Raw genomic sequence first — 14,936 nt, 5'->3', positions numbered from 1 at the left:
TAGCAATTTACTTTAAGTATCTATAAGAGATAACATCTCACAGTTCCAATTAATCAGATATCTTTCACCACTAGCATAGGCTTCCCTTTATTGCAAATTATTTCTTTTTAGTGCAATTATAGTGCAATAAATCTGCCGGCTGGGGAGCAGAGAGAGAGGACACTCAGAAGGCAGAAGACACTTTGAAACAGATTTTCCTTCAAAACAAGTAACAGCTTTGAATGGTCTAGTCAAGCAGCAGCTCCCTGAGAACAGCTTGAAAAGTCTCTGGAGAATCAGGAACAGTTTTTAATGAAGGAAACTGCTTCACTGAAGCTAAGTTGATCAAAGAAGGTACTGAAAAACCAGTTATCTGCACCAACAGCTAAAGTGTCTGAGGGAAAGAAGATTTTATCCTCTGGTAATTCAAACTTTTGCTTCCCTTCCCTGACAGAGTTGTGGATTCCATTTGTCCCTTCCAGTGTTCCTGGGACTGTACTGTCAGCATGCAACAACTCCACACTAACACACAAAGATGTATATGTCAGTCTGCAAAAATCTTACCTGTTACATCCATGGTCTCCCCAGTTCTTGGTATACTATTTCCTTTGTAGTGGTTAGGGGATTGCACTTCCCGTATGACAAAAGAAAAATGCAAAAGAGCTAAAAAAAGAAGCCAACCAACCCACCACAATGAAATCCCACAATGTTTTGGTCAAACAGTTCAGACTCCTACCTTCAAAAGCTCACAAATTACTCCCTGCTTGTGACGTTTCATCAGAATCAAGGTCTTCCTAATTTCCTGATGTGAGAGACTGGCAAAAATTCTGGAGTAACCACCTGGATTCAGTGGTGGGTTCAATATCCTCTAATCAAAACATGTCAGTTTCATCTAGGGAAAGGTTAAATATATTCAGGTAAAGCTAACTTCAATTTTCTGGACATATAAAAGGTTCTGTTATAAAGTCCACTGAAACTTAGATCAGAGATGCTTCCAGTGTTGCTCCATACCTCAGAAGAGCCCTTAATCCTGTAGTCTGTTCCCATGCTTAGGTTGCTCCCAGAACATGGTGCAGGTGGGATACTGAGCTCCTGGCTAAAGAGGGTAGTTGCCAGCTGAGCAAAAGCCATTCTGTAGCTTTCATAAGAAACTAAAATCAATGCTGAATGCCTCATAACTTTTGGCCCATCTTCTAAAACAAAATCCTACTGATAATTTTATGGAAAAAAAGAGTTTACAGAAATACCTCAAGAGATTTCTTTGAGGGGTTAATTGCTCCCTTGACAGTCTGTAAGCATAGCACTACAGCAAGCGAGGGAATCATCTGCTCTCGAAGCAAAGAGATAAGTAAGGGGTTTGAACTAAAGCACGGGATAATTAAGCAAGACAGAAAATTCTTTTAAAAGGTAAGGTAGTGAAACACTAGAAATTTGCTGGGAACCTAGTAGAGCCGCCAACTCAGTTTAAACAGCAATTTAGTATCCACTTGAATGCAGATGGCTCCAGTGGTCCTTACCAGCACTAGGAGTGTCAGTGTTCCAGAGATTCGACCATCAGTAATTCAATGACTGTTTTGGCACAGCACGAGTGTACGAACTTAATTCAAATGTGTTGGCAAAATTACTCCTAGGCTGTGAAATGTATGCAAGCTAAAACCACAAAAGATACAAAAAGTGAAAACCTAAATTGAATGGAAGTTACTGACATCTTAAGAGTTAGGAGTTCAAGCATGCAATGTTGTAGTGCACAGAATAGTTCATTTTTGTTATTATATGGCACTGGGTGGTTGCGAGGAAACCCGATAATGCAAGAAGAAAAACAATGTGATTGAAAAAGATTAAGTCCTGAGATAAAAAGCAGAGATAGGGAAACAGAAATTCAGCATCATCAGAGTTCACTTTGCCCCGAGAAACAGTGCTTAGCCTAGCAGCACATTAGCCCTGCTTGCCAAATACCTAATTCTGTTAGCCAGGAAACATTTGCTGCGTTCAATTTTTGCACCCTGTTTGCAGACTGTCAGTGGCCACAGCAGGGAAACATTCAGACACAAGCAACCCTACCAGGAAAGGTTTCACTATCTCTGTTTCTTAAGGCCAACCCTGAGAACTCTGGTGGAATGGCAAATGGTAGGATGGCAGGAGAAGCTGTTGTTGGGTGTGCCCACACCTGTGTCACGTCTAATGTTTTTTGGGTGGTGGGAATCCACACTGCTGAGGAGTGTTCTTCCTGTTCCTCTGTGTCATGGTGTCCTTCTTGTGACTAGAAAAGGCATCTCATGCTTTGTGTAAAAGGGAAATTAGAAGGACTTTTCGGGATTTATAGTATTCTAATAGAGACAGACTTTTTCCAAGGAGAAAGGTTTCCCCTGGCCTTTCTCATTGATCATGCAGCCCTAGTACCACCCACGTTGTGGGTGATGAAGGGACTGGTCCCCAAATAGTTCTGTTGCTTCCTCTAATTGTGAATTTTGAAACAGTTACAAGCAGACACGGCTGATGGATACATTCCTAACCAGCGTGTATTAGGGTTTGGCCAAACTTGGGATGTTAAGAGAGATGACTTCTTGGAGAAGACACCAGGAGCTGTCCCCATGTTGAACAGAGCCAGTTCCAGCCAGCTCCAAAAGAAACCCACACTGGCCACAGCTGAGCTTGCCTGCAACACTGGTAAATACTCCAAGGGAACATATTTAAGAAAAGGTAAAAACTTTGCTCCACAGCAACCGTGAGTGAGGGCTGAGACAACCCTGCAGTGAACAAGGAGAGGGAGGAGGTGCTCCAGGCGCTGGAGTAAAGATTCTCTTTCAGACCACGGGGAAAATCATGATGACACAATTTGTCCTCCTGCAGCCCATGGAGGATGCCACACAGGAGGATGTGACCTGAAGGAATCTGTAGTCCATGGAGAGTCCATGCTGGAGAAGGTTCCTTTTCTCACTATGTTACTCTGTTAATAACTGGCAAAATAATTTCCCGAGTCTGATTTGCCTTTGATGGTAATTGGCAAGTCATCCACCTGTCCTTTTCTCAACCCTTCTCAACTTTTCATAGTTTCCTCCCCTTGTCCTATTGAGAGGGTAATAGAGCAGCTTGGTGAAGCCATGATGGCCAGGCAGGGTCACCTGACATGGCAGGCTCCCACACGCAGTAAGTGAGGGCATGCATGTAAACAGCAAAGGATTAATAAGAATTTAAGTTTTACAAATACATCGCTATTTTTACCCTACTCATCTTCAGCCCACCAAGACAGAAATATTAAGCATAAGTTTTTCAAACCCACTGTAATTGCCAGATAGTATATTAAAGTTCAGAGAATGTAAAATAGAAGTGACTGTCTTGAAGGAAGTAATTGCCTAGAGTAACCAGAATGATATCTGTGCTTTTTGTTTATGTGAATGGCAAGTATTTCCTTTGGCTTGCACATTGATACATTATTTGGTATGCTATTTGATCACCAGCAGTTTATAAAAGATCTAACAATGATATTTGTGCTTAGATAGTTATAGCCAGGCCAAGGACAATATTCAAACAAAAAACGTAACATCATTAACAAAGCCTTTGTATCTTAAAACTAGTTTCCCTTTCTAAAGAAATTCTAAATTTCTCTGTTCCATGCCTTCCCCCAAAAGGAAATCAGCTGCACTGCCATTTCACAGGGTCTGGATACAGCCAGCCAGAATGAAAATAACAGCAGCTGTTCTGAATGTCACCAGGCCACCAGCAGGATCCCCATGGGGAGACCACAAAGACCACCAGAGAGAGGATCTGTGCAGCACATCTGTTGCTCTTATGGAAATTAAAACACTTTGCCGATTCTCCAGAATCTTCCATTCCCACAGGTGGTCCTGTCCTTAGATGCCAGAATGTCTTACACTACAGAGGTGAAGATGAGTCTGAACAGCCAATTATCTTTGGGCAAGAAGCCTATCCTAGGTTTATACACAAAAGAAACACTGAAGTAACTATCACTCTTGTGTCCAAATAACTTCAGGACAGAAACAAGATGCCCGTAAGTGAAGTCTTCCAGATTTTAAGTTAAAGAGGCCACTTCTTGGTGCAGCATCAGACTCATTCCAGACGTCCCAAGTGCCTACAACCAAAGCTCCCCGCACAGTGCATGGGAAGCTAACTTCTATCCATGCAGCACCCACTCTATTTTTCTTTACTGTGGAAACAATTATTTAGCACATCATTGTTGTTCCTATCTGACATCTTCCCTGAGAACAGAGAGGGTTTTTTTATACACCATTTCTTAGGAAGACACATCTACAAATACGTGACATTCTGGAAATCATTACTTGGATGCATAAGATGCAATTCTTATTAATTTACCCAACTAAAATAAATTTCAATTCTCTGGAAAGTCACTGAAGATAAATTGTTGACAAATTATATTGTTTATAAAGACTTCTTACTGAATAGTCTTGTTTGTTCCTTAATATATACAAATTAGTGGAAGTTAATGTCTTAGTGTTAAAGAGGGTCATGAAATACTGCCAGCATGCAAAAGCAGAGCTTTAGTTATTAAATATATATATACACACACACACACACACACACACACACACACACATATATATATATATGATACCACTACTTAGGAAAATGTTTTTGGGTTTGGGGTGTTTGTTTGTTTGGTTTGGGGGGGGGGGGAGGGGTTGGGGGGTTGGTGGGTTTTTTTTGTTGTTGTTATTTTGTTTTTCTTTTCTTTCTTTTCTTTTCTTTTCTTTTCTTTTCTTTTCTTTTCTTTTCTTTTCTTTTCTTTTCTTTTCTTTTCTTTTCTTTTCTTTTCTTTTCTTTTCTTTTCTTTTCTTTTCTTTTCTTCTCTCTAGGTCATGGACTGGGGTTTTGAAAGAACTTTTTTTCTCTTTAATATTATCTAATTGCATTTACTATGTCCTAGGTTACAATGTAAAATGTGCCCAAAGTATGTATTCTATCACCATCTACATGAAATGTTGAAACTAAGTTGTGCACCACTGTTTCCCGTGCCCCCTCCCTCCAGATTATCTTCTGTTAATGGCCCATCAATGCCGTCCTGCATGACTCATAGATAACTCCCTCCAGGAGCTATCTCTGTTTAATGGGCAATCAAGGACCCATTGCAAGACTGATAAAATGATATCAGCCCATTGTGAGATGCTCCGCCCAGGGGGAGGAGCCAAGCATTCCCACCTGGATATAATCTGGGATTTGGGACAGCACAGGCAGCCTTACCCACTGGATTCCCAGAGGACAAGAGCTACCAGACCTTTCTGCAAGAACACTGCTTCAACAAGACCACTTCATCTGGACTGCCACCACCACGGTTTCAGGTTGTATTCTGACTCTGTCAGTGATCTTTTGTACCATTGCATGTGTTTTATTTTATTTTACTTTTTTTTTTTCCTCTCCTATTAAATTGTTTTTTTCTGACTTGGAGTCTCTCACTGGTTTTGCCTTCAAGCCAGCACATATATTTTGTCGCCCAACGTGGGGCAGGAGGTACTGAGAAAAGTCAGAATTACAATTTTGTAGTGAGGAAAAAAGAAACAGCTGTCCGCTATGATGCTCAACATGCTTTCATATATCTTATACCTAGCTCTCTACATTTTCCCACACATGGGGCAGTATTTGCCGGTCTTAATGCTCATGTGTAGACCAGGGTATGGTACCAGAAATGCTGTATTGGTCTATTATGTTTATTGTATGATAACCTCTGAGGCAATGAGCATCATTCAGAATATATACTCTATTTTGTGTTCTTGTCCTGGTCCAGAATGCTACATCTGGGCTCTCAATAATCGCACCCAGCCCCTGTGGGGAGGGGTAAAGAATTATTTTTTCCAGTGTTTTAGGTATGGCACAGCAGTTTTCGAAAGTATTGAGTTCTCTCTAGGTGCCAAGGACAGCATAATATTGTTGTTAGTTCTGCTTTGCCTTCTCTGCATGGCCTGCACCATGTTTAGAAATCAAACACTACATGGGGTGGTGCAGCGTCTCCTTGAGGAGGAGGGAAAAAGAAACAAATGCAAAACAACAGCATCCGTGTCTACACAAACTGTCGTAGAGGAAACAGGAACCGCATCTATGCAGACTGTCGCAGAAGAGAAAAGAACCAAAAACAAAGCAACAGTTTCTGCATCTACTCAGACCATCACAGAGGAGAAAGGAACCAAAAACAAAGCAACAGTGTCAGTGTCTACACAAGCTGTCACAGAGGAGAAAGAAACCAAAGGTGCCATCAGCATCTCCACACAAACTGTCACCGAAGCAGAACAACCTAAACCAGTGGCAGTTGCCCCTGTTCAGAAGAAGAAATCAAAGAGCAAATCAGTCCGCATAATGACTGATGAGGATGTGGCAGGACCTTCACACTCAGCAGAAGAGACAGAGCCAGAGATCATCACCCGCTCTCTATCCCTGGGTGAACTGCGTGACCTGCGGAGGGAATTCACCCGCCAGACAAACGAGTCCATCCTGACCTGGCTGCTCCGCATCTGGGACGCTGCAGCCAATGACACCATTCTGGATGGAAGTGAGGCCAGGCAACTGGGATCGCTGTCTCGGGATGTGGTCATTGACCAGGGATCGGGAGAACCCAACAAACTCTCAGCCTCTGGTGGCGACTGCTAACAAGTGTGAGGGACAGATACCTTTGTAAAGAAGACCTCCAGGTGCACCAAGGAAAATGGAGCACAATGGAACAAGGTACCCGATGCCTGAGGGAATTGGCTGTGCTGGAGATCATTTTCTCAGAAGACGAGAGATTTCCTAAAAGCCCAGATGATGTCCAGTGCACATCGCAGATGTGGTTGAGATTTGCACGGCTTGGACCAGAGATGTACTCCCGTTACCTGGCAACGCTGCAATGGAGGGAAGGTGAGGACAAGGTGGGCGTCTTGGTCAATAAACTAAGAATTTACGAGGATACTGTCACCGCCCCATTTCGTACCCATGTCTCATCCGTGGAAACAAGGCTGGCTGAGCAAGTCCGGAGCTTGATTGAAGAGGGCCATCAGAAACTGAAAAAGGAACTTAAGGAAGAAATTTACCACATCTCGCCAGAACCAACAAGAGTCTCTGCCATTAGGAGCAGGTACCCACCAGCCAGGGAGAGAGGATACACTCCACGGGGTAACCTCTGGTCTTTTCTTCGGGAGCATGGAGAAGACATGAGGAATTGGGATGGAAAACCCACCTCCTCCTTAGCAGCCCGGGTACGTGAACTGAAGAGAGAGACACCTACCACAAAGAGCTCATCTAGAGCCAACACTGCTCCAGTCTCAAAGGCACAGAACTCCAGACAGTATAAGAAGAATGATATGACTGATCCACTTGAAGGGACCTCAGGAATATATGTACAGGAAGAAAGCAACGTGTACCATGACCAGGAATAGGGGGGCCCTGCCTCTAGCCAGGTAGAGGAAAGGGACAATCGGATCTATTGGACTGTGTGGATCCGATGGCCTGGCACATCTGACCCACAAAAATATACGGCTTTGGTTGACACTGGTGCCCAATGTACCCTGATGCCATCAAGGTATGTAGGAACAGAATCCATTTCTATTTCTGGAGTGACAGGAGGGTCCCAGCAGCTGACTGTATTGGAGGCCGAAGTGAGTTTAACAGGGAATGGGTGGCAAAAACACCCCATCGTGACTGGCCCAGAGGCCCCATGCATCCTTGGCATAGACTACCTCAGAAATGGATGCTTCAGAGATCCAAAAGGATATCGCTGGGCTTTTGGGATAGCTGCTGTAGAGACAGAAGACATCAGACAACTGAGTACCTTGCCTGGTCTCTCAGATGACTCCTGTGCTGTGGGACTACTAAGAGTTGAAGAACAACAGGTACCAATCGCCACAACAACAGTACACCGACGGCAATACCGCACCGACAGAGACTCTGTGACTCCTATCCATGAGATGATTCGGAAACTGGAGAGCCAAGGGGTGGTCAGCAAGGCTCGTTCACCTTTCAACAGCCCTATATGGCCAGTGCGTAAGTCCAGTGGAGAATGGAGACTGACTGTGGATTACCGTGCTCTGAATGAAGTCACCCCACCACTAAGTGCTGCTGTGCCAGACATGTTGGAGCTTCAGTACGAGCTAGAGTCCAAGGCAGCAAATTGGTATGCGACCATTGATATTGCCAATGCCTTCTTCTCCATTCCTTTGGCAGCAGAGTGCAGGGCCCAGTTTGCCTTCACCTGGAAGGGCGTACAGTACACCTGGAACCGACTGCCCCAGGGGTGGAAACACAGCCCCACCATCTGCCATGGACTGATCCAGACTACACTGGAAAAAGGTGAGGCTCCTGAACATTTACAGTACATTGATGACATCATTGTATGGGGGAACACAGCAGGGGAAGTCTTTGAGAAAGGAGAAAAGATCATCCAGATTCTGCTGAAAGCTGGTTTTGCCATTAAGCGAAGTAAAGTGAAGGGACCGGCCCAAGAGATCCAGTTCCTGGGAGTAAAGTGGCAAGATGGACGGCGGCAGATTCCCACTGAGGTCATCAATAAGATCACCGCCATGTCCCCACCGACCAGCAAGAAGGAGACACAAGCTTTCCTAGGCGCTATAGGTTTCTGGAGGATGCACATTCCTGAGTACAGCCAGATTGTGAGCCCTCTCTACCTGGTCACCCGCAAGAAGAACGATTTCCACTGGGGCCCTGAACAGCAGCAAGCCTTTGCCCAGATCAAGCAGGAGATCGCTCATGCAGTAGCCCTTGGCCCATTGAGGACGAGACCAGATGTGAAGAACGTGCTCTACTCAGCAGCCAGGAACAATGGCCTGTCTTGGAGTCTTTGGCAGAAGGTGCCTGGGGAGACTCGGGGCCGACCACTGGGATTCTGGAGCCGAAGCTACAGAGGATCTGAAGCCAACTACACTCCCACAGAGAAGGAAATCTTAGCCGCCTGTGAAGGACTTCAAGCTGCCTCAGAAGTAATTGGCACTGAAACGCAGCTGCTTTTGGCACCCCGACTACCAGTGCTGGGACGGATGTTCAAGGGAAAGGTTCCTTCCACGCATCATGCCACTGACACCACATGGAGCAAATGGATTGCCCTCATCACACAGCGTGCCCGTATTGGAAACCCGAATCGCCCTGGGATTCTGGAAATTATAACTAACTGGCCTGAAGGTGAGACTTTTGGATTATCTTCTGAAGAAGAAGAAGAACAAGTGACACATGCCGAAGAAGCCCCACCATATAACGAGCTACCGGAGACTGAAAGACAATATGCCCTTTTCACTGACGGTTCCTGTCGAATTGTAGGCGCTAACCGGAAATGGAAGGCTGCAGTATGGAGCCCCATACGACGAGTTGCACAAGCTACTGAAGGACAAGGTGGATCAAGTCAGGTTGCAGAACTTAAAGCCATCCAGCTAGCTTTAGATATTGCCGAACGAGAGAAGTGGCCAAGACTCTATCTCTACACCGACTCGTGGATGGTAGCTAATGCTCTGTGGGGATGGCTGAACCGCTGGAAAAAGGCCAATTGGCAGCGCAGAGGGAAACCCATCTGGGCTGCTGAGATTTGGCAAGACATCGCCGCCCGAGTAGAGAAGCTGACCGTGAAGGTTCGACACGTGGACGCACATGTGTCCAAGAGTCGGGCTAATGAAGAGCATCACAACAACGAGCAGGTGGACAAAGCTGCCAAGGTGAAAGTATCACAGGTGGATCTAGACTGGCAACACAAGGGAGAAGTATTCTTAGCCCGTTGGGCCCATGATGCGTCTGGTCATCAGGGGAGAGATGCAACATACCGATGGGCCCGTGACCGAGGCGTGGACCTTACTATGGACAACATCTCACAGGTCATCCACAACTGTGAGACCTGCGCTGCAATCAAACAGGCCAAGTGGGTAAAGCCTCTGTGGTACGGTGGACGATGGTTGAAGTACAGGTATGGGGAGGCCTGGCAGATTGACTACATCACCCTTCCCCAAACCCGCCAAGGCAAGCGCTATGTGCTAACTATGGTGGAAGCCACCACTGGATGGTTGGAGACCTACCCTGTGCCTCATGCTACTGCTCGGAATACTATCTTAGGCCTTGAAAAGCAGGTCTTGTGGAGACATGGCACTCCTGAGAGAATCGAGTCAGACAATGGGACCCATTTCAAGAATGGCCTTATAAACACCTGGGCTAGAGAACATGGCATTGAATGGATATATCACATCCCTTATCATGCACCAGCTGCCGGGAAAGTTGAACGGTGCAATGGGTTACTTAAGACTACCCTGAAGGCGCTTGGTGGGGGGACTTTCAAAAATTGGGAACTGAACTTAGCAAAGGCCACCTGGATGGTCAACACTCGAGGGTCAATCAATCGAGCTGGTCCTGCCCAGTCTGAACCCTTGCACACAGTGGATGGAGATAAAGTCCCTGTGGTACACATGAAAGGCATCTTAGGAAAAACTGTTTGGATTAATCCCACATCAAGCAAAGGCAGACCCATCCGTGGGATTGTTTTTGCTCAAGGATCTGGTTCCACTTGGTGGGTAATGCAGAAAGATGGGGAAACCCGTTGTGTACCACAGGGAGACCTAATTTTAAGTGAGAACTGGGTGTAGGGTTTCATTCTGTATATGTGTATATTTATCTATCTAGCTGTAAGAATGTATTAATTTAGGTATGATGTAGATGGTCATAGAAAAAGGGGTGGATTATGTCCTAGGTTACAATGTAAAATGTGCCCAAAGTATGTATTCTATCACCATCTACATGAAATGTTGAAACTAAGTTGTGCACCACTGTTTCCCGTGCCCCCTCCCTCCAGATTATCTTCTGTTAATGGCCCATCAATGCCGTCCTGCATGACTCATAGATAACTCTCCCCAGGAGCTATCTCTGTTTAATGGGCAATCAAGGACCCATTGCAAAACTGATAAAATGATATCAGTCCATTGTGAGATGCTCCGCCCAGGGGGAGGAGCCAAGCATTCCCACCTGGATATAATCTGGGCCTTGGGACAGCACAGGCAGCCTTACCCACTGGATTCCCAGAGGACAAGAGCTACCAGACCTTTCTGCAAGAACACTGCTTCAACAAGACCACTTCATCTGGACTGCTACCACCACGGTTTCAGGTTGTATTCTGACTCTGTCAGTGATCTTTTGTACCATTGCATGTGTTTTATTTTATTTTACTTTTTTTTTCCTCTCCTATTAAATTGTTTTTTTCTGACTTGGAGTCTCTCGCTGGTTTTGCCTTCAAGCCAGCACACTATCAGATCTGTCTTCAACTTGGAACTTGCATTTCCTGAAAGTTTAAAGTATTTTGGAAAGAAAAACAAGGCTTCGCATAAAAATGAAATATCATCCAAGTTATTTTTTTCTGTAATAAAAATATCAATGTATTCGTTCATTTTTCTACACTTGAAGCACCAGGCATCCAAACTCCAAGAGGTCCCCTACCAGAGTTCAGAATTTCTTAGACCTTAGACTTAATTCTTAGACCTTAGAGCACCTTTCAAAAAAAAGAGGGTTATGAACTTGAAAACTTTCTTTGGACCTGGCTCTTGAAAGGTATTCACAAGGAAATTAGGATATGACTGTGTCAGAAAATAGGCTGTTAATTGTACTCTATGTTCCCAGTTTGGCCAGCTTCAAGAAATTCTGACAATATAGACTGTTACCTACCTCTGTAGAGATCCCAAATGGCATGCAGAATGCCTTTTAGCACGTATTACCCCAGATTTCAGGCTTGTTTCTCCAAAATAGAAACTCAGTATAATCTGTTTTGCCTTCCCTCACTAACCAAGAATCCTTTCTTTATCAAAAGCCTTCTTACAGTTTTCCACAGGATTTCCTGCAAGTCTTCTTGGGAGATGAGCTGTTCCAGGAGAAAATCTTCTTTTCCCATCAGTATAAAATCAGCTATTTATTCTTATCCATAGCCACCATAGCTACTACCCCCACCTAACATGGTCTTGGTGTATGAATTACTGACTTTACCATTGTCAACCAGGCCAAAATCCTAATTTCTGTAGGTTTCTACATGGAAAAGAATCTATATGTAACTGGCCTTTTACAAACACAGGCAGTCCTTCACCAGAACTACTTCAGAGATCTGTGAGTCTTTGCTCACAAATCTGTCCTGTGAGGTGCCAGTAAGAAGCAGACATTGCAGGAAAGACACAGTAGAAACTCTACCCCATGTGCTTACCCCAGAGGATGTAGGCATTATAATACAGGCAATCCACAGTTGCACAGGAAAACAATGCTGAATGGTAGAGTCACTTAACATAAGACAAACATTGTTTGAAGTAATTTATTCTTCAGATTTTGGGTCCATGACTTCTGTGAGGCAGTTCTCTGAGGCAATGGAGCCCAAGCTCCTGCCTCCTCCGTGAGGTTAACCCACAGCTAATCAATGCCTACCCCAGAAATACAAGTCCTCAGTGTGCATTCAGCCAGATGTGGAGGTTAGTTCTTGTCTGTTTCATATCCAAAAATGTCAGTTGTAAGCACCTCTGTTCCACCTCATCTCCATAAGCCAGCAGCAGAGCCTGCAGGCTGCTAGCAGCTTCTGAGGACCTCAGTGCCTTCAAAGAGCTGAAGTTTCAAGCACTCCTGCCCCGTTGCTCTCAGGGTCCATGACCATAGGCCAAACTTCGTGAAGTTATCCTCTGCGGCTGACAGCCTGCAGAAACAAGCTTGTCTGAGACCTCCCACATCAGCAGTGAGGAGTGTGCTCTGCAGTGTGAGGCACGAGCAGGTGCACCTCTCTGTCCTCCTGCACCACATCTCAGCCTCACACGCCAGAACGCGACAGCTGTACCCTCTGCCTGTTTCTTCCAAACACACTGGTCCAGGAATGAGGCTCCAGGATGAGGTCCAAATATTGGAAATTTCCTAGATCCTGTGAAACTAACTGAAATGCCAGTCAGTTCTGTAGCAGAATAATTGCTTTGGGACAGCAATCCCAAAAAAAAATTCATGGGGAATGCCATGAGATCAGGTGCCCTCTAGCTTTATTTGGTTTCTTTCAGCTGTTGAACTACACAAAGCACTATTCTCAGAGAAATAATCCTACAAACACATACAAAGTGGTCATCTTTCGCTACATGGAAAGGACATCTTGAGGTCAATTTGGATTTTCTCTGAAAAAAGCCTGATGTTCAGAAGCTACCAAGAGGGCAAAGAGATTGTGAAGAGTTACTAGCAAAAGAACAGAGAACAAAACAGGAAATATTATCATACTGATGCAACACATCCTTATCTTGAGCACTGGGTGTGATTTTGGTCTCCACTGACAAAAGAGATATTGTAGCATGAAAAGAAGTTATTAAAAAGTGCAGTAAGAATATCATAGGCAAAGAGGGCTTTTGCTACAAGTATAAACCAAATTGTCTGTCACTCTGTGGCTGAGAAAGGAGAGGACTTTCAGCACCAGGAAAAATTACAATGGAAACTATTTTTCAGTACCTCTCATGAGAAAGGAAACAGAAAAATGATCAGACAAACAGAAAACCCTATTCTTTCACATAAGTAAAACCCAAAACTAATTACTGTGTGAAGTTGTTAGTAAACTAAATGCACAAGTGGTTTTAAGAGGCATGACTCAAGGAGGCACACTGATCACCATTTAAGGTGCTGTTGAAAAAGCTGCTTTAAACTGAGGGTGTCCATCCCCCATGGCTGACACTGGAAGAGTTTATCATTGTCTTCTTCACCCATTGTGAAGGCTTGTGCTTTTGGTTAGCAATAGGATAAAGACCTGGGGACGGTGAGTGGGGGAAGCTGTGCAAGCTGGTATGATAATTCTTATTTTCTTACACAAACAGGGAAACTGAAGAAATGCAAAAATGTAGGTAACTCTCACTTGAATTTAAATTCCTTTTTTGGTTGTGTCAGTTATTTAATTTCATCCCACAAGAAATGTGATTGCTAATTCTGCTAAGAGTCAAAAGATTTTTTTTTTTTTTTTTTTTTCCATGAAACCTGGAATTTCTGCAGAGTCTGGAGATTTGTTCCTGTAAGGTCTCAAGTTGTCCTTTTGGGAAAGTTTTGCTCCTTTCTGCCCCTTTGTTCTTACTTTGGAGCAGAAAAATCTTCTAGGGAAAAAAACAAAATATTCACAACAACAAATTCCCATTCTTTGTGACTCAGAAATATAGAGTAATGCAGTTGTATGCAAAAATGCTTCTCCAGAGAGGAGACAATTAAAGTGATGGATTTTGAGCACTAAGAATAAATGTAAAGTGGCAAGATTTTGCATTTCTAAACAAAGAAACCATATTTTATGCCAACAGTTTCCCATTCCAAATCCCAGTTTTAGTGCTGTGCCAAAGCTCTCTTGGGAAACAGGCTTTCTGGCAGTCTCTTCCTTGGTGTTTCTTACTACCTGCTTAAGTCCCACAGCACCACACAGCTCTGTTGAAACCTCAGCTCAGGTTTCAACTCCCCAAGGCTGGACTTTAGGGCCCGTGGGCATCCTGCTCAGCAGCACTTCTCTAGAGCCGTGGTCTTCTATCGCAGGCATTGCCTCACTGGTCACCGCTTCACTCTCTGGGGTTCGCTAACTGGTCGCTCTGCCCCCTGCAAGGGCAAAAGGAAATGAAGCCTGCCTTGTGCTCAAGTTGCCAGTGAGAAATGGAGGAGGGATTGTTCCACAGAGGCAATGTCTAGCAGATTCGGGCACTTCTGGGTCCCTCCACTGCTGTAGAAACTACACCTCAGCGTGAAGGAGAAACCATATTTCACCTCTTTTCTATTTACAAAAGAGCAGCTGAAACAAGTTTAAAAGAAAGAAAATTCAAGTATACTTTGTTTTATCACCTAATGTGGACATGTTGGTATCTCTCAGGGTACATAAACATCCCTAACGTAGAAGTAGAAGTAATTAATAGAAATTATTAAAGAAATACAAAACAACCTATGAGTTCAGTGAATATTCATTCTGCAAAGACTGACAAATCATGGCAGGTATGCCCTCACACACTCTTGATTCT

General features: G+C 44.2%; 1 protein-coding gene across 1 annotated transcript in view; it reads right to left on the bottom strand.

Annotated features, from left to right (window-relative positions):
- Window positions 1-14,936, bottom strand: part of IL1RL1 (interleukin 1 receptor like 1) — a 43,256-nt gene that overhangs the window by 20,220 nt on the left and 8,100 nt on the right. The gene's annotated exons all lie outside the window — the stretch shown is intronic.

The sequence above is a fragment of the Hirundo rustica genome, chromosome 2 (assembly GCF_015227805.2).
Source record: "Hirundo rustica isolate bHirRus1 chromosome 2, bHirRus1.pri.v3, whole genome shotgun sequence".
In the NCBI taxonomy this organism is placed as follows: Eukaryota; Metazoa; Chordata; class Aves; order Passeriformes; family Hirundinidae; genus Hirundo; species Hirundo rustica.
This window is presented reverse-complemented; position numbering and strand designations above follow the sequence as displayed.